The sequence below is a fragment of the Schistocerca piceifrons genome, chromosome 1 (genome assembly GCF_021461385.2).
Source record: "Schistocerca piceifrons isolate TAMUIC-IGC-003096 chromosome 1, iqSchPice1.1, whole genome shotgun sequence".
Lineage (NCBI taxonomy): Eukaryota > Metazoa > Arthropoda > Insecta > Orthoptera > Acrididae > Schistocerca > Schistocerca piceifrons.
The window spans coordinates 1,215,746,926-1,215,767,691 of NC_060138.1; positions in this window are offsets into that span (position 1 = coordinate 1,215,746,926).

The following is a 20,766-nucleotide window of genomic DNA, read 5'->3' on the forward strand; positions in this document are numbered from 1 at the left end:
TTAAACTGTGGACTACTATAATGCGTGATCCTGACAAACACTGTATGCCCAACTATTTCAGTACTTGCATATAGATCTAGTTTTAGGCTCAACAAACTGAGCATGTGGAGTGTATACTGTATTTCGACTCTCATTTCATAATAACTATATGTGTTAGTATCGTTGTCAATTCAGTGAAAGCAAGTGTCAAACAGGCTGTAGCGTATTAAACTGTCAAAGAAGCAAATTACGCCGACAAATTGCGTAAGCATTAACGAAAGACAGTTCACATCGAAGAGGGGAGAGTAAATATACTAAGATTACTTTCTTTGCAAACGATATGATCTCTCAAGAGAGTTTAAATGCCATCTTTGAATAGAGGTTAAATGACAGTAAAATGTGCATCGAAATACAACACTGACACAGATAAAAGTTAAATGACAATAAAATGTACATAGAAATATAATACTAACACATTAGGTAAAAACTACTTAATTGTATGAGATTTATATACACAGGATGCCAGTTTTTAGTGTTGCTGCATGTAGTTTTTTAACAACATAACGTGGTGAAGGTTAGTATAGGGGATAGTAACAACAGTTCACGTCATAAATGGTTAAAAAATTGCTGTTATAACTGACTGTACTAACCTATTCAACTTATAAAAATTTAAAAATTGTGTGTGGTCAGTCATTACATTTACTTACCACTGTCAAGTAAACAGAGAATCAATAGTACCTGTTGTTACTTGTATTTTACATTTATTTCCAAATGTTGCCTAAAAAAGTGAAAAAGAACCATACCCAATACTATTGAAGAATAGAGAATAATATGTATTTCTTTCATGTTATGTCACGTATAACACATTTTATCGCTTAGGTTTCGTAACTTCTGGTATCTTTTTACATACTGTTGTAGCAACACACTTTATAACTGACAATTTATGTATATAAATTCCACATAGTTAAAGAGTTTTTACCTATTGTGTTGCTGTGTCATTGTTATGTTTCGATGCACATATTATTGTCAGTTAACTTTTATTCAATGACGGCATTTAAATTATCTTCTTTCATAAAAGTTCTTAGGTCATTTGCTGAGAAAGTAATCTTAATGTATTACACTTTCTCGCTTCCCGCGCCCGGGTTTCCGGGTTCAATTCCCGGCGGGGTCAGGGATTTTCTCTGCCTCGTGATGACTGCGTGTTGTGTGATGTCCTTAGGTTAGTTAGGTTTAAGTTGTTTTAAGTTCTAGGGGACTGATGACCGCAGATGTTAAGTAGCATAGTGCTCAGAGCTATTTGAACCATTTTTTTGTATTACACTTCCCTCGTTGATGCGAACGCCATCTGTTGGTGTTTTTTACTTGTTTGACATTTTAATACAGTACAGCTAGCATGACACTTGCTTTTATTGAATGGAAAACTGTACGACCATACGCAGTCTTCATGAAAAGAGAATTGTATTGCAGTATAAATTCCATGTGCTCAATTTGTTGAGCCTAAAACTAGATCTACATGTAAGTGTTGAAATAACTGCATGTACAGGCTCTGTCACGATCATACATTATACTGGCATGTGTTAACTTATTTTTCATAAGTTCTGTGCATTGTAACACTGACTATGTCTGAAGATGATTTTTCGAAACACGCAACATTAAATCAAGAACTGTGCGATGAAAACTCTTCTACAATTAGAATTTGTGCCTTATTCATCCCTGAGCTGTCCCGGGTGTTATGAGTGTGATACAACCGTTCTTGTTCACCCAGATCCTCGTGAGTAAACTTGATTAATTAATGTAACAATTGGAAACTCGATTCGCGCTTCTACAGTATTACGAGGATAGTTCTTATAAACGCCTCGTAATACTTCTGTAGACAGTCTGGTGGTGTGTGCTCTTACGTAAGTCTTACAAGTTCCCAGGGAAAAGTTGAGGTTTATATGTTCATACACTTGCCAGAAATTATAGGTTGGTGTAAAGGATTGGTCCAGTAATCCGTATACACTCACTGCATACGACACTTGTTTTCACATCGTGCAGAGACTCGTGGAAGTAGCTGACGAGGACTTCCAGAGGTCCGTCGATTAATCTGGGTCCACGAGCCCCGACGAATGCGTCGACGCTTTATCAGAAAGAAACAGCATTTCAGGCCTAGGTTGTCTGTCGTTGACAGACTCCAACAGCCAACTGCCACACTGACGCCATGGAATGGCGTCTCATTGTTAACTAGATACTTTGTAAAGTTTCAGTTTTGTCTTGTGCACCGTTGTGTGACCAAACGCTACAGACACACCAGTTTGAAGAACTAAATGGCGCAACTAATTTCTCAGACTTCCCTCCAAGGCCGATCCTATCTCGTTTAGTTCAGCTAAAGGCTGACACGCCACCTGCCACAGTTCCGGTTATGGATGCAGCGTACGCGGTGACTGGAGCTTCCCCAATAATATTTCGTTAGGAAAATGAGGCCAAACCATTGACTCGAGAAGATTCTGGATTCATTGAGAGCCAACAGTTTTTAGATGGAGATAGGCAATGAATGGCTGATGAATTCGTCTCATATCCATTTGGCGACATCTCAGCTGAGTGGAGGATATGAAACCATTACGAACGATATTTACGATACATCTCGGCTACAACCCGAACGGCATTAAAGCGGTTTCCATACCGATGCGGCAGAACTTGTTCAAAATGTTCAAATGTGTGTGAATTCCTAAGGGACCAGACTGCTGAGGTCATCGGTCCCTAGACTTACACACTACTTAAGAACAACACACACGCCTAGGACTTGAACCTCCGGCAGGAGGGGCCGCGCAATCCGTTACATGCCGCCCAAACCGTGCGGCCACCCAGCACGGCGTCATAACTTGTTTTGGAAACAAAATTCTTTTGTTTAATATAGTGGCAGCGTTACAAGTTAAGCTTAATATGCACTAGCTGAGTTGCCGTAAGTTTCTGGATACTTGTCGTCGGTTTTTATCTTATTACGCTCGTTTGCACTGTAGGAGTTACAAGCATTGAGGTTGGCATAGTGGTTCGGTATTATGTGAGTCAACTTGCATCTTACTATCGATGTCGTTGTCACTGTAGTGCTTGGATATCGGCCCTTCTAGGCGTGAACAAGTTCCTTCACGTCGATATGATTTGGGTTTGTTCGGTCTACAAGTGCCGACTTGCAACTCAGATACGCAGATATCGTGCCGGCACGTAAAGCTGTGCTGGACGTTATCCATGTGCCCACAAATCTCGAATGCTGATGTGGCCCACAGAAACGTTGTCGAATTTTTCATTCGTCGGTATTTTGTCATTGACAGTGAGTTACCACTGTGACCTTACGGTTGAGGGTAGATGTCGACTGGCGCGTTTCTCCAGACGATATTCCACTTCAACAACGGCGGCATCTCTTCATGGGAAGCTGCTTAGTTGTAAAGACTGTTGTTCGTAGTCTCCAGCAAGATGGTGCAATCATTGTCACTTCCCACACTATGGCGTGTCTGGAATGGCGACCGCGGGTAGTATTTCGAAAGGAAGTCTTGAGAGCAGGGGAAATATTATTTTTATTGACGCACTTCGCCCATCTGGGGCCTCATCAGAAAAAATTTAATATATTGCAAAATATGCATTTATCACATCTGTGGGGATATCTGTGTGTACCTGAAACACACCGGGGTGCAGTAGATTAAAATTCGCTGAAGGTGCCCCACAAGGGCGAAACACGTCAATAGAAGCATTGTTTCGCAGCAAGCAAGAAATCTGCTCATGTTGACGTGACAGATATTCGCTTCATCTATACTCCGCAAGACACTTTGAAGTGTATTGCCGAGGGTACTTTGTGTGCTGCTATCACGTCTTCCTCCTGTTCCAATTGCGCATGGTTCGCCCGAGAACGATTGCCCGCAAGCCTCCGTGTCAGCTCGAATCTCTCTAATTTTATCTTCATGGAATTCTCGCGAGATGTGCGTAGGAGGAAGCAATATATTGGTTGTCTCTTGTAGGAACGTACGCCACCGGAATTTTAATAGTAGACCGTGCAGTGACGCAGAGCGCCTTTCTTGCAGTGTCTGCCATTGGAGTTGGCTGAGAGTCTCCGTGACGCTTTGGCGCGCACTAAATGAACGTGTAATGAAACGTGCTGCTCTTCTTTGGATCTTCTGTACTTCTAATGTCAGTGTTATGTGGTACGAATCCCGTACTGAAGAGGTAGCTCGTAGCTGGAGGTAACAAAGAAGCAGTTTGTGAACTGCGTGACGAGGTGCGAATGCAGCGCGGTACGAAGCGGCAGCGGCGGCTGGTTAATTAGCGAGCGCCTCGGCTCCCTGAATGGCGCGGGCGCGCTGCGTCGCGCTGGTTGCGGGCAGGTGTTGCTGGGCTGCTGCCGCCGCGTGGCTCGTGCGCTCTGCCCGCTGCCCGCTGCACGCGCCGATGAGCCGCTTCCGCCCGCGCCCAGCCGTGCTTCCCCTGGCAGAGGCGGCTGGCGGCCTGCGGGCCCACTGCCAAGGTCACAACACACTCCTCTCCTCTCCTCTCCTCTCCTGTCCTGTTAACACACGCAGAACCACGTCGTGCTGCTTCACGACGGGGCCGGACACCATCCTTGGAGCTCACTCCTCTAGAGGGAACAGGCGCGTGGGTCTCCACGCTCATTTCGCTCTGTGCTAGTCTGTATAGCCTTCTGTGTGTTCTGACTGGAAACCAAAAACGTACCAGCAAGGTACTCATGTACCTTGCTCCCAGCCACAGTTACTTGGTGAACATACTATGACAGAGTACGTTGTCCTCGATGGTGAGTGTTCATCGGAGGTGAGGGTATCATCTGGAGTGCCCCAGGGAAGCCCGGTGGGTCAACTGTTGTTTTCTGTCTACATAAATGATGTTTTGGATATCTACATCTACATCTACATCCATACTCCGCAAGCCACCTGGCGGTGTGTGGCGGAGGGTACCTTGAGTACCTCTGTCAGTTCTCCCTTCTATCCCAATCTCGTATTGTTCGTGGAAAGAAGGATTGTCGGTATACCTCTGTGTGGGCTCTGATTTTATCCTCGTGGTCTCTTAGCGAGATATACGTAAGAGGGAGCAATATACTGCTCGACTCTTCGGTGAAGGTATGTTCTCGAAACTTCAACAAAAGCCCGTACCGAGCTACTGAGCGTCTCTGCTGCCGAGTCTTCCACTGGAGTTTATGTATCAACTCCGTAACGCTTTCGCGATTACTGAATGATCCTGTAACGAAGCGCGCTGCTCTCCGTTGGATCTTCTCTGTCTCTTCTATCAACCCTATCTGGTACGGATCCCACACTGCTAAGCAGTATTCAAGCAGCGGGCGAACAAGCGTACTGTAACCTACTTCCTTTGTTTTCGGATTGCATTTCCTTAGGATTCTTCCAATGAATCTCAGTCTGGCATCTGCTTTACCAACGATCAACTTTATATGATCGTTCCATTTTAAATCACTCCTAATGCGTACTCCCAGATAATTTATGGCATTAACTGCTTCCAGTTGCTGACATGCTATATTGTAGCTAAATGATAAGGGATCTTTCTTTCTATGTATTCGCAGAACATTACACTTGTCTACATTGAGATTCAATTGCCATTCCCTGCACCATGCGTCAATTAGCTGCAGATCCTCCTGCACTGCGGGCCGGTGTGGCCGTGCGGTTAACGGCGCTTCAGTCTGGAACCGCGTGACCGCTCTGGTCGCAGGTTCGAATCCTGCCTCGGGCATGGATGTGTGTGATGTCCTTAGGTTAGTTAGGTTTAAGTAGTTCTAAGTTCTACGGGACTGATGACCACAGATGTTAAGTCCCATGGTGCTCAGAGCCAATTTTTTTTTCCTCCTGCATTTCAGTACAATTTTTCGTTGTTACAGCCTCTCCATATACCATAGCATCATCCGCAAACAGCCTCGGTGAACTTCCGATGTCATCCACAAGGTCATTTATGTATATTGCGAATAGCAGGATAGGGTGGATAGCAATGTGCGGCTGTTTGCTGATGATGCTGTGGTGTACGGCAAGGTGTCGTCGCTCAGTGACTGTAGGAGGATACAATATGACTTGGACAGGATTTGTGATTGGTGTAAAGAATTCCAGCTAACTCTAAATATAGATAAATGTAAATTAATGCAGATGAATAGGAAAAACAATCCTTTAATGTCTGAATACTCCATTAGTAGTGTAGCGCTTGACACAGTCACGTAGATTAAATGTTTAGGCGTAACATTGCAGAGTGATATGAAGTGGGACAAGCATGTAATGGCAGTTGTGGGGAAGGCGGATAGTCGTCTTCGGTTCATTGGTAGAATTTTGGGAAGATGTGGTTCATCTGTAAAGGAGATCGCTTATAAAACACTAATACGACCTATTCTTGAATACTGCTCCAGCGTTTGGGATCCCTATCAGGTCGGATTGAGGGAGGACATAGAAGCAATTCAGAGGCGGGCTGCTAGATTTGTTACTGGTAGGTTTGATCATCACGCGAATGTTACGGGAATGCTTCAGGAACTCGGGTGGGAGTCTCTGGAGGAAAGGAGGCGTTCTTTTTGTGAATCGCTACTGAGCAAATTTAGAGAACCAGCATTTGAGGCTGACTGCAGTACAGTTTTACTGCCGCCAACTTACATTTCGCGGAAAGACCACAAAGATAACGTAAGAGAGATTAGGGCTCGTACAGAGGCATATAGGCAGTCATTTTTCCCTCGTTCTGTTTGGGAGTGGAACAGGGAGAGAAGATGCTAGTTGTGGTACGAGGTACCCTCCGCCACGCACCGTATGGTGGATTGCGGAGTATGTATGTAGATGTAGATGTAGAGATGAGCACACAGATCACAGTACATAACGTAAAACATGGACTACACAACAAACGCAACAGTACCCTGGTCAGCACTGCATTATCTATAGAGTTGTTACAAAATGACGATTTAAAAATATGGGAGATTGTGGAGGATAAAATTTTGAAGCTTTCGATATAAGGAATCTATTGCCGAAAATGTGAAGTAAAGTTTTTGCACCACTATTCACTTCCTACACGTCAGCTAGACTAAATGCAACACCAGGATGCAATAGTTTGGAAACCGTGTATTGACAGCACAGTACAATAAAAGACAGTGGATCAAATCTGTGGAATCACTACTGCAGAGTAAATGATAAGTGTGACGACCATCAACTTCATTACATAATGTCCAACGACGAACTCTCTCGACTGTGTCAACAAGATCGAAAGGCACACAAAAACTGTTGTGCAAAGAATGAAAACAGTTCATATAAGAAAGATTTGTCAAATCAAAAAACTCCGATCCTAACACAACAACTCTAAACACAACCAACAAAAACAGAGGAATTCTACCCAAGATTGCTCAGCCTTACAGATACACACATAAGTAGTAAAGAAAGGTAACTGTCGGAGAAAAGATAAAAATACAGGAATGGATGAGGGGTGCATAGAAAATCTGATTATAGAAGCAGAAAGTATATTGATAAGGGAAGATGGGAGGGAAAAAAACAGTGTCAACACTGCATCAACTAGAGATCTAGGAAAAAGATATCTAAACAAAATATCCAACATGATAACACAACACAAACACAGAATTTGTAACTCTCAAAAAACTTAGAAAAATCCTCAGTACTTATAGATAAAGAATGATAACATTGAGAAACACAAAAATTCATCCCATAAAATAACATTACAAAATTAAAATCTGACCAAACAAACAGATTCCAGAAAGAAGTAAATAATCTCTGAAAACTATAGACATCATACTGGATAACACAGAAAAACCAAATCTGACCCAGGATAATCCCACTGCACCTGCCTTCCGAAGCCAACCAACACATCCCAATGAGATCGATACTAATTTCAGAAAATTCCCCTCTAGTAAGTTCACAGGATATGTGCTCCTTGACATAGCAACACTTCTCTCATATGATATAGAAAGAATATATTCCAACAAACTGGTGCCAGAAACAATAGACATCATAGATTAAAACCTGAAAACGCATAATTAAGTCCCTGATGAACAGACTCATGAAATATTCACATTAATAAAACTCCCACTAGAATAAAACTACTTCCAGTTCAATAATTACTTTTGTTTACAAGAAGAACAACTGCCAGCGTGATTAACTTAGAAGTAGACATTCTCGTTGTAGGGAAGCAGTTTAAAACACTTAAGAATGGCAACGCTTCCGGTCCGAACTGTATGTCAGTCAGGTTTCTTTCAGAGTACGCTGTTACAATAAAATAGCTCCGTAGTGCAATCATATATAAGCGCTCGCTTCTAGAAAGAGACTAGAAAGTTGCACAAGTCACACCAATACCCAAGAAAGGAGATAGCAGTAATACGCTCAATTACAGGCCCTTGTCACTAATGTCGATTTGCAGTCGAATTTTTGAACATATTCTGTGATCTAAAATTATGAATCACTTCGAAGAAAATGATTTATTAACAAATAGCCAATACGGATTCAGAAAATATCGTTCCTGTGAAACACAACTAGTTCTTTATTATCATGAAGAAATGACTCAAATCTTGAAGTAATGAGTGCTGTCGACAGGGGACGTCACGCTGATGCCTTACTTTTAGACTTCCAGAAGGCTTTTGACACTGTTCTTCAGGAGTGACATGCCTATGGAATATATCGTCTCAGTTGTGTGACTGGATTCGTGATTTCCTGTCAGAAAGCTCACATTTCGTAGTAATTGACGAAAAGTCATCAAGTAAAACATTAGTAATATCTGGCATTCCTAAAGGAACTGTTATGGGCCCTCTGTTGTTCCTGATCTACATAAACGATTTACGAGAATCAGCTAAGCAGTCCTCTTAGATTCTTGGTAGATGATGCTGTGGTTTACTATCATGTAAAGCTATGAGATGATTGAAACGAAAAGATAACTGATTTAGACGAGATATCTGTATGGTGCAAAAAGTGCAGTTTACTCTAAACTTTGAAAAGTGCGATTTCATTCACATGCGCACAAAAAAGAATCCGCAAAATTTCGGTTACACGATAAATCACACAAATCTAAAGGCTGTAAGCTCAACTGAATACTTAGAGATTACAATTACCAATAACTCAAAATCACGTGGATAACGCCATGGGGAAAGTAAACCGAAGACTGCGATTTATTGACAGAACACATAGAAAGTGTAGCAGGATTACTAAATGGACTGCTTACATTACACTTGTCCGCCCTCCTCTGGAGTGTTGCTTTGCGGTGTGAGATCCGCATCAGGTAGGACGACGGAGGACATCGAGAAATTTCAAAGGAGGTCAGCTCGTTTTGTATTATCGCAAAATAGGGGAGAGAGTGCCACGGATCTGGTACACGAATTGGGGCGGCGGTTTTTAAAATAAAGGCGTTTTTCGTTGTGGTAGGGCCTTCTCATGAAATTTGAACTACCAACTTCCTCCTCAGAGTGTGTAAATATTTTGTTGGCGCCCAGTATATAGTGAGAAATGATCATCATAATAAAATATGACAAATAAAAGCTCGTAAAGAAAGATTTAAGTGTTCATTTTTGCTGTGCACTGTTCGAGAATGGAATGGCAGGGAAGTAGCGTAGAGGTAGTTCGACGAACCTCCGCAGAGTGTGAAAATATTTTGTTCGCGCTCAGTATATTGTGAGAAATGATCATCACAATAAAATATGACAAATAAAAGCTCGTAAAGAAAGATTTAAGTGTTCATTTTTCCTGTGCATTGTTCGAGAATGGAATGGTACGGTAGTAGCGTAGAGGGAGTTCGACGAACCTCCGCAGAGTGTGAAAATATTTTGTTGGCGCCCAGTATATAGTGAGAAATGATCATCATAATAAAATATGACAAATAAAAGCTCGTAAAGAAAGATTTAAGTGTTCATTTTTCCTGTGCACTGTTCGAGAATGGAATGGTACGGAAGCAGCGCAGAGGTACTTCGATGAACCCTTTTCCAGGCAATTAATTATATATTGCAGAATAATCGTGTAGATGTAGATTAATGATGTACTCACCAGTGTCAGGAGCTTTATCAAATGTTTTTATAAATCACATAGAAGAGATTATTTTCACAAAAATAGTAGCGAAAGAATACGACATATACTGGTTGAGGTATATACATGACATCCTCCTATTAATAGATGAACCACAAACAAAAATCGAAAAAATATTTACTGACACCAACCCAGTACATCAAAATATAAAATTCACAACTGAAAGAGGACACAATAACGTAATTAATTTTCTGGATATAACAATCAAAAATAAAACAATAAGCGTATGTTCGAAATGTACCATAAACCCACATCAACTGGCAATATCATCCCGAAATTCTCGAATCCCACTCTCACAAAAGCAAGCAGCACTTCGACACACGTTCCATAGACTCAACACAGTGTCACGCAACAAACAAAACTTCCAAAAAGAGCCTGACATAATAATGCGGATAGGCAAGAGTAATGGTTACAACAATAACATAGTCACAAAGGTAAACAACAAAATTAAAAGAAAATAGAAACAGAAAACACAAAACAACGGATAATATCACATCAGAACCAACCACAATCATAAACACTTAATACCATGATAACTACATAGATTATCAAGAAAATATAAGAGAGGACACAAGAATGTATACAATGAAACAGAAAAACTGAGTCACACAAAACGCTACCCAAAACTGACAAAAGATATACACACATAACAAAAAGCAGGTATACAGGGTGTTCCAATGATAGTGACCGGGCCAAATATCTCACGAAATAAGCATCAACGACAAAATTACAAAGAACGAAACTCGTCTAGCTTGAAGGTGGACACCAGATGGCGCTATGGTTGGATCGTTAGATGGCGCTGCAATGGGTCAAACGGATATCAACTGTGTTTTTTTTTAAATAGGAACCCCCATTTTTATTGCATATTCGTGTAGTACGTAAAGAAATATGAATGTTTTAGTTGGCTCACTTGTTTCGCTTTGTGATAGATGGCGCTGTAATAGTCACAAACGTACAAGTACGTGGTATGACGTAACATTCCGCTAGTGCGGACGGTATTTGCTTCGTGATACATTACCTGTGTTAAAATGGACCGTTTACCAATTGCGGAAAATTGATGTATGGCTATTGTGATCAAAATGCCCAATGGGCGTGTGCTATGTATGCTGCGCGGTATCCTGGACGACATCATCAAAGTGTCCGGACCGTTCGCCGGATAGTTGCGTTATTTACGAAACGGGAAGTGTTCAGCCACATGTGAAACGTCAACCACGACCTGCAACAAATGATGAAGCCCAAGTAGGTGTTTTAGCTGCTGTCGCCGCTAATCCGCACATCTGTAGCAGACAAACTGCGCGAAAATCGGGACTCTCAAAAACGTCGGTGTTGAGAATGCTACATCAACATCGATTGCACCCGTACCATATTTCTATGCACCAGGAATTGCTTGGCGACGAGTTTGAACGTCGTGTACAGTTCTGCCACTGGGCACAAGAGAAATTACGGGACGATGACAGATTTTTTGCACGGGTTCTATTTAGCGACGAAGCGTCATTCACCAACAGCGGTAACGTAAACCGGCATAATATGCACTATTGGGCAACGGAAAATACACGATGGCTGCGACAAGTGGAACATCAGCGACCTTTGCGGGTTAATGTATGTTGCGGCATTATGGGAGGAAGGATAATTGGCCCCCATTTTATCGATGGCAATCTAAATGGTGCAATGTATGCTGATTTCCTTCGTAATCTTCTACCGATGTTACTACAAGATGTTTCACTGCATGACAGAATGGCGATGGATGTCCGGCACATAGCTCGCGTGCGGTTGAAGCGGTATTGGATAACATATTTCATGACAGGTGGATTGGTCGTCGAAACACCATACCATGGTCCGCACCTTCACCGGATCTGACGTCTCCGGATTTCTTTCTGTGGGGAGCGTTGAAGGATATTTGCTATCGTGATCCACCGACAGCGCCTGATAACATGCCTAGGCGCATTGTCAATTTATGTGCGAACATTACGGAAAGCGAACTACCCGCTGTTGAGAGGAATGTCGTTACACGTATTGCCAAATGCATTGAGGTTGACGGACATCATTTTGAGCATTTATTGCATTAATGTGGTATTTACAGATAACCACGCTGTAACAGCATGCGTTCTCAGAAAAGATAAGTTCACAACGATATATGTATCACATTGGAACAACCGAAATAAAATGTTCAAACGTACCTACGTTCTGTATTTTAATTTAAAAAACCTACCTGTTACCAACTGTTCGTCTAAAATTGTGAGCCACTTGTTTGTGACTATTATAGCGCCATCAATCACAAAGCGAAAAATGCGGTCCAACTAAAACATTCATATTTCTTTACGTACTACACGAATATGTAATTAAAAATACGGATTCCTATTTAAAAAACGCAGTTGATATCCGTTTGACCTATGGCAGCGCCATCTAGCGGGCCAAATATAGTGCCATGTGGTTTCCCCCTTCAAGCTAGAGAAGTTTCGTTCTTTGTAGTTTTTTCGTTTGACACTTATTTCGTGAGATATTTGACCCGGTAATGATCAATGGACCACCCTGTATATCAATTACAGTGTAACACTTGTGATGACAGATATGCAGGACAAACAGGCAGAACGTTTGATGTCACATACAGAGAACATGAAAGCCTGGAGGTATGGGGTAAACCACTCCACATATGCAGACCACGTAAGAGAACACAATGACAAGCCAACTTTCAGAGAACAAAAATTGAAACTATTTAGAATCAATAATGAAAACACATCCTAGCACTAAAAGAAAATTACCACGCACAAAAACCAAAGCAAGAAAGGAAATCCTGTTGAATGATAATGTACGTAAGAAAACAACTCATTGTATACACTAACATATAAAATAATAGAGTAATGCTCCAACACAGGAATATTATCTTAATAATACCACCCAATCCCTTTCCGCTCACTTGCCCATGAACCCCTTCAGAGAACATCTAAACCAAAACCCAAATCAGCTAAATAACAAAACTTTCGTCCATTCTCTGACAACTACTAGGTTCACCTTCAACTTTCTGCAATCCTCCGTGCCTCTGGCTCCCTTCCCCTTCCTCCATTCCCCCCCTCCCCCCAAACCCCCCCACACACACAAATACACATACACATACACAGAGACACACACGCAGACACACAATATAAATAAAAAATCCATAAACATGCACTCTCTTTCTCTCTATCTCTCTCTCTTCTCTCTCTCTTACACACACACACACACACACACACACACACACACACACACACACACACACACTGATAGGTAAAATATCTACAACAGGCGACAGAAAACTAATAGTGCTCCACAGCAATTAGCGCAAAGAACAAGAGAATTGTGAAGCAAGAAATTCGTAACGAAAAAAATGTACTTATGTTTCGTAAGTGAATTACAGTGCGACCTCCAGCTTGTTACCATACAAGCGAAAACGCAGATGACAGCCAAAAACTCGAAAAAGTAACCACTTATTTACGTAAAAACAAATCGCGAACTGTTTTATAATGTGCGAATATCGCATATGGAATCAAAACTGTATCATTCTAGTTGCAACTGAAGATGCCTTAAAGTAAAGAGGTGAAACGCGGCTGTAACATTGCAACAACAAGAATGCGGTTTTTATTTACGAAACGAATATTTCCTGCGGATGATGGCCACGCAAAAAATACCTTAAGAACCATGTTTTGTCCAGTTCTCTGTAAGATTCCGATGCTGTTCACAGTGGCATTGAGTACACGAGGACTTGCAAACAAACTAGTTGTGAAACTTCCTGGCAGATTAAAACTGTGTGCCCGACCGAGACTCGAACTCGGGACCTTTGCATTTCGCGGGCAAGTGCTCTACCAAATGAGCTACCGAAGCACGACTCACGCCCGGTACTCACAGCTTTACTTCTGCCAGTACCTCGTCTCCTACGTTCCAAACTTTACAGAAGCTCTACTGCGAAAGCTTGGAAGGTAGGAGACGAGGTACTGGCAGAAGTAAAGCTGTGAGTACGGGGCGTGAGTCGTGCTTCGGTAGCTCAGTTGGTAGAGCACTTGCCCGCGAAAGGCAAAGGTCCCGAGTTCGAGTCTCGGTCGGGCACACAGTTTTAATCTGCCAGGAAGTTTCATATCAGCGCACACTCCGCTGCAGAGTGAAAATCTCATTCTGGAAACTAGTTGTGCTTTACATAACCCCTGAGGAAAAAGTCCGGTGGACTTGGGGGGGGGGGGGGGGGTAAGGTCCAGGGGAGCGCACAGGCCATGGGACTGGGCGTCGTCTTCCAAGTACTCTCTTCCTGAAATTGTCTGTGTGGTACACCCTGGTTCTACAATCAACATGTGCTGAAGCACCATCGTTCTGAAACCACGGATTAATGCGCAGTTGCAAGGGAACGTCTTCGAAAAGTTGAGGTAAGAATAGCGCTTTGAGAATGGCTAGCTACTAGCCCAAATCTGGATTTGCATAATAAAAGCTAAAAAGGACGACTGATTGCTGCACTCAATAATTTATAAACCATATTGAATTCCAGCATTACCGATGGAGGGTGCCACGAACTTGTAAGTCATTTTCAGCCAGGTGTCCGGATACATTTGATCACATAGTGTAGCATCTGACCGAAGATTTTCGTTTTTTTTTCGGTATTCTTCCGACTGAGGACTGAGGCGAGACACAACGGTGGAGGAAGCAATCAGAAAAGAAGAGGTTATGCAATTCACTAGCTTTCGAGTCAGTACTTCTGCTGCTTGCAAGTTTCGGTTGCTGCAGTCTGCTGCGTAAATGAATAAAACTTTGGGATTAAGCCTTCTGTAACTGATTTACAATATCGACGGAGCTGTTTGCCGTTATACCTACAGAAAACTACATGCATGTTCATCTAAGTTCAAAATTACAGACCAATATCGCTAACTTCGGGTTGCTGCAGAATCCACGAACATATTATCACTTATAATATAATAAACTGAGCTTGCCTTTTTCTCTCACGATATACTGCGAACTGTGGAATAATGGGAATAGGCACATTCCAAACATCCGGAAAGCACTTGACGCGATGCTCCGTTGCAGGCTGTTAACGGAGGTAGTCGCCATAAACAGTAAGATGAATATTTTGTTTTACTTTCAGATCTTTTAGATAGTTTAAAAAGTTGTAATCTGCTTACTACAAAGACATATTTTTGTTTCGGTATACGACATATTTTTCAACAGTATACTTCATTGAAGTAACATTTTTGAATAATGATTCACTATTATTAATCCTTTTTATGAAATTGTAAAATCTCGTAAACCTGCGTATAAAAAATTACAGAATTGTATTTTTTCAAGGAGGAGGAGAGGGAAGGGTTAGCAGCTCTGACAGGGATGCAGGGTCACCTTGTTACGATTCTCCTCCAGGCAGGCAGTTGAAAACGCTTTCATAGTTGAAAGGGGCCTCATTCGCGAACAACGCAAGCTGCAAAAAGTTCTGCACTGCAGTACAGTGCTAGGTGACAGAAGTGAAATTTGAATTCAAAATCACTTTCGTCGCTTCACTTGCACACGTTGTTTATGACACATACGTGCAATTGCTCCTCCGCCAGTACCCTCCATGTTGTGCTCTTCAAAGCGTGACTCTCAGAAGCAGTTCTTACTGGTGGATCTCCTCCCATGCGGTCCAGCATCACCGTCCCCTCAGATGCTACCGTTTGACCAATTCTTTGTCGAGAATTTTGGTCAACTTTTTGTCCACAAGTTTATCTCAAGATTCTATCCAGGCTATAAATTTCTTCCAGTTAGGATTCCGAAACGTTTATCTGTACATTCGTTCAGCTTTCCCTGTACAACGATCTGGTGCATCACACATGAAATGCATTTCTGTAACTCCCTGTAATGACCAATGCTCCACCATAGATAGAGGATACTGATTTATGAATAATGGCAAGCTCCAGGCCCATCAAAGACGATGTTGCATTGTTTTTGAAGATGGCGCTGCTAACTTTGACGCAGAGAGCAGCTGTTATGAAACATACGCAGTTTACTTACCTCACGTGAATTGTTCACCACCTGAAGAAAAAAAAAAAAAATCAAACGCCGGCCCCGGTGGTCTCGCGGTTCTAGGCGCTCAGTCCGGAACTGCGCGACTGCTACGGTCGCAGGTTCGAATCCTGCCTCGGGCATAGATGTGTGTGGTGTCCTTAGGTTAGTTAGGTTTAAGTAGTTCTAAGCTCTAGGGGACTGATGACCATAGATGTTAAGTCCCATAGTGCTCAGAGCCATTGGAGCCATTTTGAAAAAATCAATTACCACATCGATTAGTATTAAAGCCTAGGATCTTGTACCGCGTGTACGACAGCAGGTTCCAGGAGCCTTGTGGAAAGTGTCCTTCGTGAGCAAACCCCCAGGTGTCTCACGCAAGTTCGGCCTGACGCACCACCATCAGGAGCCATCCGTCCAGCATGCAGGAGCTCAGTGCGCCTTTCTTTCTTTCTCGGGGCCTTTGTCCCGCTCCAACGCGGAGTCGGCGTTGTTAGTACGGATTTGGCAGTGTTAATGGCAGAGGATGGCCGGATGCCGTTGCTGACGCCACCCCGAACCCCCCGGGATGGAAGTAGTGGACCCCAGATGTGTGCGTCTTCTGCCAATGTCGATTGCGAGGCTTCAAGAACCACCCCTCCCCTTCGCTGCCACTATGGGCGGGTGGAGATCTAAGCAACCGCTCTTCAGCCTATTTGGTTTACAACACAAAGATTGATACAACAGCAGGATAGCAGAGTGGGGATACAAACAGGTGGTCGGGTTCGTTGTAATGTGGAGATGGTGAAGTAAGGGAGTGGATGGATGGTAGCAGTATGGATTTGGGGGTTGACTAGGGCATGGTTAGAAGAAAGGGGAAGATAATGTATGTAAAGGCAAGACAGAGTGCAGGGCGTGTAAGGATAATGGACAGGGCGAAATAAGTTTGAGGGGGCTGACATCCAGGTAACAGTGGCACGGGGGAGTGGAGAGGTGCAAACCACATGTTTGGCCGGTTAGTACTTTTAGACTATTGTAGCTCTGTGAGATGATTAATGGACGGGACTTCCTGCTAGTCGCCACTCGAGCGTTAATTGATTAGGACTGTCTTTGATTTGGCTGGAGCCGTGGAGGGGACAGATGCGCATGATTTGTTCCTTAATTATTGACTGGATTTTAGACAGTTTTGTCTCGAGGGCACATTGAGGATATAAACTGGTTAAAATGGAATTAGAGGCATCTTTAGGATTTCTGTAGCGTTGGGTAGAGATCTACGAAAGGTAGTATCATTAGATTACTGAAGGAGATGGAGAAGATGGTTTAAACTTATTGGCAGTGTAGAAGATATAAAGGAGAGGAAAGGACAGGTGTTGCACTGGAGACAGGTATCGATGTCGGTCAAGAGGCCTGGCACGAAGTAAGCGTTTCAAAACATCCCAAAGGTGTTCTATAAGATTCAGGTCGGGTCTCTGTGCAGGCCAGTCCATTACAGGGATGTTGTTGTCGTGTAACCATTCCGCCACAGACCATGCATTATGAACAGCTGCTCCATCGTGTTGAAAGATACATTCGCCATTCCCGAATTCTTCAACAGTGGGAAGCAAGAAGGTGCTTAAAACATCAATGTAGGCCTGTGCGGTGATAGTGCAGAGCAATACAACAAGGAGTGGATGCCCCCTCCACGAAAAACACGACCACACCATAACACGACCGCCTCCGAATTTTACTGATGGCTACACACGCCGGCTGATGACGTTCACCGGGCATTCGCCATACCCATACCATTTCATGCATCGCCACATTGCGTACCGTGATTCGTCACTCCACACAACATTTTCCTGCTGTTCCATCGTCCAATGTTTACTCTCCTCACACCAAGCGAGGCGTCGTTTGGCATTTACCGCCGTGATGTGCGACTTATGAGCAGCCGATCGACCATGAAATCTATGTTTTCTCACTGTCATAGTACTAGCAGTGGATCCTGATACAATTTGCAATTCCTGTGTGATGATCTGGATAGATGTCTGCCTCTTACAGGTTACGACCCTCTTCAACTGTCGGCGGTCTCTGTCAGTCAACAGACGAGGTCGGCCTGTACGCTTTTGTGCTGTACGTGTCCCTTCACGTTTCCACTTCATTGCCACGTTGGGAACAGTGGACCTAGGGATGATTAGGAATGTGGAAATCTGGTGTACAGACGTATGACACAAGTGACACCCAATCACCAGACCACGCTCCAGGTCCCCGAGTTCCGCGGAGTGCCCCATTATGCTATCTCACGATGACTACTGAGGTCGCTGATATGGAGTACCTGGCAGCAGGTGGCAGCACAATGCACCTAATATGAAAAACGCTTGTTTTAGGGGGTGTCCGGATACTTTTGTTCACATAGTGTATATTACTTGAGTACACGCTCGCTGAAATTTGAGATGTTACAATATCGTAGCAGCAAGAATATTGTTGATATGAATGATCCATGTAGGCGGCTGCTGTGTGAACCAAGCGCTTTGTTGCCACAAAAATCGTGTCCGCGATAGACTGGTCGGTAGGGGTCGTTTCTTTAGGATGCTGCTATTTGGAAATGACACTGTGGCAACCGCGTCGGTTTACAGTCGTGGGCAAAAGATAGGAACATGAAAGTTAGGAAAACACAATTTTCTCCCAATTAATTCTTAAGCCGTTTTTCTTTTTTTTTTTTGTCAGTTATGAACAATCTCTGCGCATGCGTCCTTGGCGTGAGCCTGTCTCGCCACCCCTTTGGTACGGTCCTGGCCTGGAGTGAACAAAATCCGGCTCAAATCATTACGTACTGTGAACCAGTGCAACATGAACTAATGGTGGTAAGTTGTTTGCTGCTACTCTGTTGTTTGGTGTACATGCGAGACGTGCTTCCATAACTGCTGGAGACTGCCTTTCATGCTGTGAACGAGAGGATGTAGTTCCAACCTCAAGGGCACCACCCCTCTCCGATAGGCCTGTGTCATCGTATTACAAAGAACAGGGTTTTTTGAGGGGATGTAACTTTCCTCATTGATTTACACTACTGGCCGTTAAAATTGCTACACCAAGAAGAAATGCAGATGATAAACGGGTATTCATTGGTCAAATATATTATACTAGAACGGACATGTGATTACATTTTCATGCAATTTGGATGCATAGGTCATGAGAAATCAGTACCCACAACAATCACCTCTGGCCGTTATAACGGCTTTGATACGCCTGGGCATTTAGTCAAACAGAGCTTGGGTGGCGTGTACAGGTACAGCTGCCCATGCAGCTGCAACACGATACCACAGTTCATCAAGAGTAGTCACTGGCGTATTGTGACGAGCCAGTTGCTCGGCCACCATTGACCAGACGTTTTCAATTGGTGAGAGATGTGGAGAATGTGGTGACCAGGGCAGCAGTCGAACATTTTCTGTATCCAGAAAGGCCCGTACAGGACCTGCAACATGCGGTCGTGCATTATCCTGCTGTAATGTAGGATTTCGCAGGGATCGAATGACGGGTAGAGCCACGGGTCGTAACACATCTGAAATGTGACGTCCACTGTTCAAAGTGCCGTCAATGCGAACAAGAGGTGACCGAGACGTGTAACCAATGGCTCCCCATACCATCACGCCAGGTAATACGCTAGCGTGGCGATGACGAATACACGCTTCCAATGTGCATTCACCGCGATGACGCCAAACACGGATGCGATCATCATGATGCTGTAAACAGAACCTGGAGTCATCCGAAAAAAATGGCGTTTTGCCATTCGTGCACCCAGAGTCGTCGTTGAGTACACCATCGCAGGCGCTCCTGTCTGTAATGCAGCGTCACGGGTAACCGCAGCCACGGCCTCCGAGCTGATAGTGCATGCTGCTGCAAACGTCGTAGAACTGTTCGTGCAGTTGGTTGTTGTCTTGCAAACGTCCCCATCTGTTGACACAGGGATCGAGACGTGGCTGCACGATCCGTTACAGCCATGCGGATAAGATGCCTGTCATCTCGACTGCTAGTGATACGAGGCCGTTGGGATCCAGCACGACGTTCCGTATTACCCTCCTAAACCAATCGATTCCATATTCTGCTGATAGTCATTGGATCTCGACCAACGCGAGCAGCATTGTCGCGATACGATAAACCGCAATCGCGATAGGCTACAATCCGACTTTGATAAAAGTACGCATTCCTCCTCCTTACACGAGGCATCACAACAACGCTTCACCAGGCAACGCTGGTCAACTGCTGTTTGTGTATGAGAAATCGGTTCGAAACTTTCCTCGTGTCAGCACGTTGTAGGTTTTGCCACCGGCGCCAAGTTTGTGGGAATGCTCTGAAAAGCTAATCATTTGCATATCACAGTATCTCCTTCCTGTCGGTTAAATTTCGCGTCTATAGCACGTCATCTTCGTGGTGTAGCAATTTTAATGGCCAGTAGTGTAAATCAATGCCCACTGGCAGCTAATACCTTTTATTCCTGTGTGACTTTATTTAATACACCATTGCAATCCATGTGTTGAGTCTGAGAGTCGTCACTTTGGACAGTTGCTACAAGGTGGAAACAATGAGATTTTCACTCTGCAGTGGAGTGTGCGCTGATATGAAACTTCCTGGGAGATTAAAATTGTATGCCGGACCGAGACTCGAACTCGGTACGTTTGCCGGCGAAAGGCAAAGCTCCCGAGTTCGAGTCTCGGCCCGGCACCCAGTTTTAATCTGCCAGGAAGTTTCAAGGTGGAAATAGTTTCTTATCTCAGAGTAGGGAATTTAGGATCTTATAACATATGTGTGATTTCGACCCTTAAGG